This window comes from Eurypyga helias, unplaced genomic scaffold (genome assembly GCF_000690775.1).
Source record: "Eurypyga helias isolate BGI_N326 unplaced genomic scaffold, ASM69077v1 scaffold10718, whole genome shotgun sequence".
Taxonomy (NCBI): domain Eukaryota; kingdom Metazoa; phylum Chordata; class Aves; order Eurypygiformes; family Eurypygidae; genus Eurypyga; species Eurypyga helias.
This window is the reverse complement of record NW_010264981.1, coordinates 1-10806: the sequence shown is the minus strand read 5'-3', so window position 1 is coordinate 10806 and position 10806 is coordinate 1.

Below are 10806 nucleotides of genomic sequence, written 5' to 3'. Positions count from 1 at the left end.
TTTTCAGCTGTGCATAATATTGGCCTTCATCTTGTTCAGCCTGGAGAAGAGAAGGCTCTGGGGAGACCTTATTGCAGCCTTCCAGTACCTGAAGGGGCCTACAAGGAAGCTGGGGGGGACTTTTTACAAGGGCCTGTAGTGACAGGACAAGGGGTAACGGGATTAAACTGAAAGTGGGGAGGTCTAGATTAGATATCAGGAAGAAGTTCTTCCCGGAGAGGGTGGTGAGGCACTGGCACAGGTTGCCCAGAGAAGCTGTGGATGCCCCATCCCTGGCTGTCTTCAAGGCCAGGCTGGACAAGGCTTTGAGCAACCTGGTCTAGTGGAAGGTGTCCCTGCCCATGGCAGGGGGGTTGGAACTAGATGATCTTTAAGGTCCCTTCCCATCCAAACCATTCTGTGATTCTATGATCTCTTACCAGTGCAGTCAGTGGGAGATTTACTCATCTCTTCTGTGAGGGCAGCCCTAGGGGGTGTGTGGTGTGGTTCTCAAATCCCCACCATAGACATCTAATTTTGTGTTTGTAAAGTGCCAGAATACCATGCAACTGTCTGTGGTTGTCGGTTGACTTTCAATGATGCTCATTTTATACCACCTGAAGATCCAGTCAAGCATATGATAGAAAATTTGTTATGAGGGTAACTAGACTTTCAAAAAACCATGATATTTCATTTCTAGATGTGTGGGGGATTTGTTTGTTTGTTTGGGGTTTTTAGTTTGTTTATGTAGGTTTGTCCTTGTTACTTTGCTCCCTCCTCTGAAGCAGCTGGAGGGAAGGTTGCCTTCAAATGTTATGCTCTTACTCAGTCTCTAAGGCCATGAAAGAGGAGAAGCAGTTTTTGCTTGAGAAAGTGGAATAACCATATCCATTTTAGCTTTTTAATGATGCATTCTTCTCCCATCAACATCTACTCTCTATGCAATGGGAGCCTATCCTTGGCAGAGCAGAAAGCGATTCAATGAAGCTTTATTGCAGAGAACTCTACAATTTTGACTATTTCCAGGTAAAGGAAAGTTAAATTGCTGGTTGTCCCATTGTGTTTTAAAGAGCACCAGCTAATTACTTTGTTTCCTTCTCACCAGCAATAAAATAAGTGATGTCATTTTAGCATTAAAAATGAGGACACTCTCCAAGGCAATTGTTGACTGACCCATAATTAGGATTTTAACTTCAGAGTGTCTAATTTGAGATTAATTAGAAGTCCCCTAAAATAGGTACTTCTAAAGTGCCTCCAATTGAGCTCCTCAGTGTTATTAATTCTGAACCACCCTTAAATGAGCACAGATTTTGCCAAAAAGTCCAACAAAAAAATTCCTCAAGCCAGTGATTAAAACCCCGCACTGCACCCAAATGCATGCCATAAATAAGTGACATACTCCTACTATGACAAAATTAGTTGAGGAGAAAAAAGGCTTATAGCAAAATTTGTAAATGTCATCTTTGTTAGCATGGCACGGGTAGGAGCCTTTTCTAAAAAGGACGATTCAGTACGATGTGAATAGATGAGTACAGTATGTTGAGACTTGTGAAAAACAGTAAATCTCAGAGTCTTCCATTATGCAGTATGTTTTTGGGAACACTATTTCTCACTGTTTAATTTGTAAGACATACTGTTCCACCAACTAAAATGCAGCCCTGAAAATGTTGCTCCTTTTGGGAAAAGGAAATTAAATAAGATCATTGGTTTCATTTGAGCTTCTGAGAAAGATATGATCCTGTTCTGTTCAAAATGTGCTGCAGAGTTGTTGGAGGGTCTGGGGACTCCGAGTGCGTAACTAGACAAGTACAATGCAGGACAGGTCAGACAGAAGCTTTATTAACTATGACCATGGTGGGGGAACATTGGCATGGTGTCTCCCCCTCTGCCAAGTGATTGTGGAGACCCAACATATACACTCTTTGAGGAAAAGAAAAAAGAAAAAAAAGAGGTGAAGAACACAAATCACTCCTGTGTGTTAACAAAGCCAAGTATCCACCCCTGAGAGGAATGGACTCCTCAGGTAGCTTGCTAACCACCACAATTCAAAGGAGGAATGAAACAGTGAATAGCGTGAGGATTTGGGGAGATGGTGGAGCCCACAGGAGTGGCACAGCTGGTGTTACCCTAGCTCAGACCTGGGGACTTGGAAACCATCACAGGCTGTTAGCTTCTAGTTGAAAGGAACGTTCTTGTAGTTAGGATAAACTTCTTAGCCATACCTCTCAAATACTAATAACTTTACCACCGTAGAGTGACTGAAAGAAAACAGATAATTTAAAAATACAAGATTTTTCTAAAGACTGTAGCTATAATCAGTAAAGCAAAAGGAATGACCTCTATTTTGAAAGTTCAAGAGATACGTTGTTCACTATGTTGGCTTAATAATTTCTCTGTACCTTTGCTGAGAGTTCAGCACCTCTTATGTGTCAATTAACTTGTTCTCCATTAAAATATGTTTCGACACATAATTCTGCAAGGAAGTGGTTTTATTACAGTTCTTAGTGGTTTCTTTGACAAACATGTGAAACACTAAGGATTCTAACTATTAATAAAAAAGAATCAAAAGACAGAGTTAGAATGGGCATAGCAGGGAAATTGGCTACAGTGCGTGTCAGATTGATGTTCAGAGAAAAGTTTCGTGAGTTATGACTCCTGCTGGAAACTGATGGAGAAATCACTGCACCACTAAAATCTGGAGTTGCACGTTCTGGCAGCATAACTCTGCCATGTACACCTGGACTTGGCATTAGCTACCCGGTGAAGCCTTGCCCTAGAGCTTTGCTTTGGTGGCATGCTTACCAAATCACCCAAGGAGGAGCTCCCAAGTGGCAGGTGACATGCTTAACTACATTTTGAGAACTCAGCTTCAGATTTTCTGACAGGAAAAGAAAATAAACATACTTAGTCATTTTAGCAGAAGAGAATCCAGTACTATTGCATGCTGTCCCCATTATTTTTTTTTAAGGGCAATGGACAGATGTGCCAGGGATTACAGAAAAAATGACAGATAGTGTCATTGCTGCAATGAGAGACTGGAGATAAGTAATTGGTGGGCTATGTCTCAATGTTCGAAACATCAGCATGGGGGCTGAAAGAATTTGGTAGAGTTTGTAACTTATACTAAATAATAAGGGGATGGAGCCAAAACAGCTATACACAAATTGTGGCTAAGGTAATGACGGGAGCAGCATACTCTGGGGAAGCAGTCTGCACTATTTCAAAGGACAGCATGTGAAAATAAATAAAAATCATTAGTTCAACAGGCAAAAAGATAAAAGCGACAGCAAAATAAAGAGATCAGCAAAGACCCAGCAAGGTATCCAAGGTGGAGAATGTGGCTGAAAAACCGTCTAAGGTTTCCTTTTCCCAGCAACAAATGATGGTTTGGCAAAAAAAGAAAAAGCAATATTCATCCTGAACAGCATTATTTGGGTGCTACGCAAGCTTTTGTATAGGTCCCACTGAAAACCTGTTTAAATGAGGAAATCTCTTTTTGCTATGTAAGATTCATGTCCCTTTTCCCTGCTGAGGACTGGGGGGTGCTATGTGTGCTAAGCACATGCAAGCAGGTTTTCTTCATAGAAGACAAAGGAGTTCAAAGGAGACTTATTCATAGGATGAAACTGGGGAAGATGAAACGTGAAGGTTTTGTCAAGGCTGCTTGACATCTTCAGTTGAACTGAGGGACAGTTATGAAGCTGGTAAATTTGGGGGGTGTAATCATTAACAATTAGATGTTTAGCCCTTGGAAACAAGCAGTCAGAGAACCCAACTATAATGCATGCCCAATGGCAGACAAGCAGGTAGTCAAGAAAGGCTCAACAAAAATTTGAAAAGTGACAAAGTTACTTTTGCAGTTGGTGACCCTGCAGTGAAGTGTATGCATTGTCCCAGGATGTGAAGAGAAAATCAGAAATGGATATATTGTATGGTACTGTAAAATATGAGTCATTTCTATTAATTGCTGTACTGGTGGGAACTGGGACAGTGACATTCAATTAAGGATTAGTGTAGGAGGAAGCAGGGAAGAAAATTCAGGGCTGGATCAAGTGAAACTTTTTCCAGGTTTTTCCATTGCCAGTTGTAAATGAAATGGGTGATGCTGAACAGTAGCTGTTTTTATAGTGAAATGGATCACAGAAATAACTTACATGAGAATAAGATATCTTAAGGGCATGTTGCTAGGCAAAATCAATTTTTAACTCTTGAGCTTAAAACGCCTAGGATGCATTTTGTAGTTTTTTGGAATTTGTATGAATAGCAACGGAGTTGGGGTAGGGCCTGGAGAACAAGTCCTGTAAGGAGCAGCTGAGGGAGCTGGGGGTGTTCAGCCTGGAGAAGAGGGGGCTGAGGGGAGACCTTATCGCTCTCCACAGCTACCCGAAAGGAGGTTGCAGAGAGGCAGATGTTGCTCTCTTCTCCCAAGTGACCAGGGATAGAACAAGAGGAAAAGGCCTCAAGTTGCACCAGGGGAGGTTTAGATTGGATATTACGAAAAATTTCTTCACTGAAAGGGTTATCAAACATTGGAACAGGCTGCCCAGGGCAGTGGTTGAGTCACTGTCCCTGGAGGTATTTAAAAGATGTGTAGACGTTGCACTTAGGGGTGTGGTTTAGTGGTGGACTTAGCAGTGTTAGGTTTATAGTTGGACTTGATAATCTTAAAGGTCTTTTCTAATCTGAATGATTCTATGATTCTATTTGATAGAAGGTGATTAAATGAAGATGTAGTCCCCACAATAACTGGGGCTCATGAGTAACATAGCTTTTACCTATGGTAACATTAAAGGGGAAGAAAAATTAAAATTAAGCATTACATGCAAGTGATAGAAAGCAGGGTTGAATGTAAGAAGGTGTCTGAAGCTGTCTTATTAGCTTTTGGTGTTTTTTTTTCCTCTGTTTCCTTATTGGTTTTGAGTAGTTGAGAGATCTGTTTCCTCACTTAGTTCCCATATTTCCCATCAGAAACACTAGAGGAACAGAGCAATCATAAGCAAGGACTTAACAGTTTCACCAAAGCTACCATGAGACACTTTATTTCATTACACCATGGAAGTTGGATTAGTAATGATAGTTTTTGCCAGTTCATTCCTTTTCATATTGATTTTGTACAGTAAGATCTTAAGTGTTTCCCTTGCTATCTGTGCGTTTTGTTTACGTGTTCTGTTCTTTGTTTATATACCAAATTCTTAGCTGCCAAATAACACAAATAAAACTATTTTTCATATGCAAATGAACAATTTATTGTTTTAAAGAAGCAAAAGAAAAATAAATCCACACTACTAATGTGAACAGCACTGTAGAAGTGTGAATGCCAGGATAAATTTCTTCTAAAATAAATTTTTTCTTTAGATTGATAGGTTAGGAGAACAGAAGATTACTGTTCCCCTTCATACAGGTGTTGCTGGGAAATGGCTGTTGTAATAATTATTCCCATTTTGCAGGCAAGAACAGCAGGACACCTGGCTTGACTTTGGCCTCAGGAAAAATTACTACAAAGAGACAGGTTTTCTGCCTGTGGCAGTGACATTCTCATTTTTTCTTGCAGTTCTTCTGGAGTTATTTGCTAGTTGTCTGTGGGCTCTGCTTACATGGTTACTCTTAAAAAACACTTCATCTGCTTGTCCTCACTGTCCACCCACCTCTCCTCTGCCTCCTTGAACCAAGGGTGAGATTCCCCCACAGATCACCACAGGGAAATTGAAGGCTTAGGGATGCTGTCACTGGCTGTGTCTACAGGCTATTTCCCGAAATGATGATGCTTTCCAGTATCACTGCTGTTGCCTGACTACTTTCATCTGCGCTTTTTGTGGCCATGCAAGTTAAGACTATTGGTAATGCTTGAGGGGCTCACATGAACGCGGGTAAGATATGATAAGGCTGACAGCCTTATATTCTGCTTTTTACTGTCATTTCTAAGCATCCAAGGTAAACCGAAGAAGCAAATCACAGCTCTAGTCCTGAAAAAATTGCAACCACAAAACCCAATCCAAAACTGACCTGGCTGTTGGAAATAATGTCATTGATTCTGGATCTGGGCCTTATGCTTAATGCCAAGCGTGCTAGCCCTATGTGGTTTTGATCAGGTAAAACAAACTCGAGGAAGCGCCAATATGTTACTTGGTTTATTTTTAGAAAGGTGTTGCAGTGCAGGAGCTCAATAACTAGTTCAAAGATGCCTTTTGAACACGTGTTGGTGACCATTTAGAATGTACTAAACTGCCTGGGTGGGCATTTGTTCTGATTTGTTGCAACTTAAAAAGATGAATTCCTGCATGTGTCAGATATATGTCTGCTCTCCCCCTAACATCTGTACTGGCAGTAGCAGACAGAGATCAACCAAGCAGATCATGTCATGGTCTCTTTCTTTCCTATCTTAAAATCAGTGGTTAAAAGCTAAACACAGTTTCAATGATTGATTTAGATGACCTGCGCTGACAAATATATACATAAAAATTTGGCCTGATTTTCAGAAAAGGCTACCTAAATAGGATATTCTTTGAGAAACAGGTTTCTAAAAGCTCTGTTTTGATATCCAACCACCCTCTCATAATTAATCCAAAAAAATTTCTTACAGGCCAGGTATAAATTGTTTTCTTCTCCAGCAGAGTTACTCATGATGGATTAACTATAATGATATAATTATCTAAGGTTAAGGCAATTCTGTTTTACTGTTCAGTTAAATTATATTGCAAAACATAATATACCTTATAACATCTCAAAGTAGAAGTATATTAAACCAAGGATTTTACATTTCCAGTGTATTTTCCACATTTTGTCTATGTTCTCTTAATCTAGCATAATATAATTAGGAACCTCTGGGTTTGGTATTGTTTTATTTGACATATCAAATAGATGTTTTAATATTAATTTTAATACTACTGTTGTATCAATTTCTTCATTTCCTGCTGTGAAGAAACATGGGTTGGTCCACATGGCACCCAGGAAACCTCTGTGCACAAAACTGGATAATCAAAATGACAACAAAAAAAAAAAAGTTGATACTTGGAAAATAGGCTGAAGCTTGCAGCTGTGCAGCAGGGAAACACAAAATTCATTAAGTAGCTAATGAGCTCAGTGGTTTCAAGTGTGGAGGAGGAATGGCTTTGTTTTATTGAGGTTGGAGCCTTGGCAGTGAAAGAGAGGGGGAGGTGACTTTATAAGAAACATTCAAATGTTCTGAAATCGTGGCTTTCTCCTGGCTCAGCTGGGGAAAGAAGCCTGTAACAGTTGTAAGAAAATTACTAACTGCACTGCTTTGTATTGGAAAATATAGAAAGCAAGAGATGGGCAGCTCTGAAAACTGCCCCACACTAATCACACTGCAAGAATCACCAGGATTTAGTTCCTGTAAAGGGCCATGTGTGTAGTTTGGTTCATTCTTCTGTCTGGGTATGTGAACTTAAGCAGTTCAAATACTTCTGTGTGTATGCAGAAATCCTGAGCAGGATTAAAGTAAATTGAGCTGGTGGGTATTGTTAGTTGAAGTTTTTTCACGGAAACTCCAGTGCTTGGGCTGAGCCAGGGTCACGGTAACACCTGATGTTCCTTCAAGCCTGCTTGTAACAGCTATCTTGGCTTATGCATATCTCTTTCCTAACACATATGGCATCAAAATAGCTTCAAACCTGAGGGCAAGTAGTGTGTTGTCTGGCTGTGATAGATGCTGGTGGTGATACAGGCCTGATGTGAGTCAGATGCTAATCACGGAGCATTCTGCATTTCCAAAGATGCTGGCTGTAGCTTAGCGTGCAGAGAATGGACTGTGTTCTATGTAGCCTCTACTTACAGTTTCAAACAGATGAGCAGGATGATGGGATTAAAGACTTTGGATCTTATTAAAGGCCAAGGCTGGGGCTGAGGTTTTGATTCACACCTGTTCCTGGGATACAATGGGGAGAGAGCAAGAGGTAATCTGTGCATTTCCCAGTGCCGGCTATACCTGAAGGGACCCAAATCATTTGAGTCCCAGCTCAGCCATGCTGAGTCTGATGGAAAGCGCCTGTGAGCAGCATTGATTGGACTAACCTTCTCCACCTGCCAGCTGTGGGTGTGCTGGTACTTCTCCAGTGCCTACAGTGCTTGCCATGAACTGCCACCCTGGTGTCAGCAGGCAGTGGCTGTGACATGCTTTCTGCTTAAGAATAGCAGAAACCTTCTTCACTTTACATAAAAATAAAAACCAAATGAAGCAGCTGAGTAGCACATAATCCTGATAGTATAAAGCTGGCAGGAGAGGCAGAGCTTTCACTCTTTTCTTGTAGACGCCAACATGGGCTGTACTTCGATGAGGTGGGAATGAGACGTGATCGATGTGCAATTCAGTATTTCAGCATTGCCTGGCTTCCAAAGGCAGCGAGTTCAATTGATTTCTGTGTCAAAAGCATGCCAGTGCGAAAATGGGGCTTGGAATGAGATTTTTCAAGAATTCTTGGGTCATAGTTAAAACCAGATTTTTGAGAGACTCAATACAAAACCTTGGATCTTAAGTCTGGTTATCCCTTTAGTACCCCTGTGGAAGCCGATCTACTTTGAAAAATAGTTCCTGGACCATTCTTAATATCACAGTAAATTCACCTGTCGAAATCTATCTAAATAGTTTTAACTTGGTTTTTTTGAGCCTCTGGCTTGCACTAGTTTTCTTAGGCATCAGGTGGATAGGAATATTTTTTATTTATTTTAAATAAAATGCAATTATGTAATTTCAATACAGGAGCTGAGAGCATAAGAAAAACACCCAATATCATGAGGCGGGTGACTAATGTTGGCAACACCAGCAATACTGATAGATATTAGAAGATAAAGGAGAGCAGATGGTGTTTCATGATTTTTTGAGTGTTTTGCTTATCTTGGTCTCTGTAATCTAGCCCTTTGAAAAAAGTTACCTGAATTTTAACTTTTTCCTTCTCTCACAAACTAGAAGTGAGAATAATCATCATTTTTTCGAAGTAGGGACTGTATTATGGTCACATCTGGTAATGTCACAGCATGGTACCTAAAGTGTCTCTGCATGCGTACAAAGATTTGTTTGGATTTGGAAGGCACTGCTTTTTATCAGCAGTGAACATTTTATTTTCAATTTTCCCTGAAATACTTTCCAAAGAAGACAGAAATTGTAAGTAAACATGACATGCTCTCGACTTTGAAATCTTAGCAAACCTCTGGGGTTATTTGGCTTTGTAGATGTGCAAAGCTTATCACTCCACATTACAAATGAACCTCAAGAAACTTCCTGGGACATGGAGAGGTTGTCCAGGGAATGGAGTAGGAGCCAAATGCTGCTGTGCAGTTTGTAAAGGGCAAGAAACAAGGGGCATTTTTTGCTTGTGAACTTTACAGTCTGAAATAGGCTCTTTCTCAGCAGTCATGTGGCACTGTGAGAAAACAACTACACAGTGTCATAATCGATAGGAAAGGAAGGAATTGTTGTTGAAGTGCTGGCAGATCTATACTATCCCCATCCTGGTAAATGCAGAGTTGAATTTGTCACTGAATGTATGGAAAGCTTGAAGAGATTCTGTGTGTACCATGAGAGGTTATGATACATGTCTGAGGAAAGATTATATTTAGAAGGCAGAGCAATAGTGGTGTAGCACTCTGAGGAACTTCATACCAACATCAACACAGCTTTTATAGTTAAAAAAAAAGTTTAAGGCAGTTTTTCAGAGTACGCCATACTGGTGAAAGAACTGTATAACGAGAGTTGGTGCTGGTATAGACGTATCAGTAAAGACAAACTGGTATCATGATCCCATTGTGTAGAACTAATCCAGCAAAACTTTCCAGTGAAAATGGTCTGGGGTTTCTGCAGGGTGAGTTCACTCAGTGTTTTGGCAAGCTCAGCAGCTAGAGTTCATTACTCTGACTCCCATGAAGTAAGACAACTAATATTTTGGTTAACTATGGTCTATTGGGCAGTGTCAGAGGGCCGTGACTAAAGAAAAGAAACGTATTGTGGAAGGCGATAAAAACTTGTTTTATTTGAATTGGAAAGGGCCTTCAGTATTTTGATAAGTACTGTTACCATGCTGAGACACTTGAACACCTACTGGATAGTTTACTGCCGTTGCAAGTCTTGGCCTTGGAGGAGTGCTCCTACCCAAGCACAGTGAGATGAGGACAGCAAGGTCCTCACTGAGGGGCCATCTGCCAGAGGAGCTGTGACTTTGAGAGGCAGGCAGCACATGGCTGCTGGGTTTGGGGTTTGTGATCCTAAAGCATGAAATAATCAGAAGCAAAAGGGGAAACACAATGTATTTCAGGCAGAAAAGCAAAGCCGCCTGAGACATGAGCTCAGCTGGGCTGAGAGTTTTGTCAGCTGTGGGCTGTACCTTGCTGCGACGAGCTCGGGTCTTGGGCTGTTGTCTGACAGCAGAATGTATCGCTCGTATGTAGCATGTGTAAAGGTAGCTTGTTTTCTGTGCTCAGCCACCTCTGTGCCAGAAAGGTATTTATTTAGGCAGGCAAGAGGAGGAATGAATGCTTCCTTTAGGCTAGCTACAGACACTTGCTCTGTGGAAGGAAGTGAAAGAGTGGCGTTTCCAGGACACAAGTGCTAGGGAATTACCCTCTTAGCCTGGTATATCCACTAATAGTGGTGTTACGGCCTATTGGGGTTGGATCTGGCAGCTGCAGTCAGGAAAGCAGCTTTGCCCTTCCTTTGTGGCAAGAGCCATACGTAAAAATCTGTGCCTTTAGCCTGGCTGAAGCAGACCGCTTGAACTGAAGTTAACCAACTCTGGGGGCATCAGTGTTCCAAAAGATGCAAACAACCTTTTTCAGTTGTTTCCTGTGCTAATTTGTTGATTTTTTTTTTATTTTATA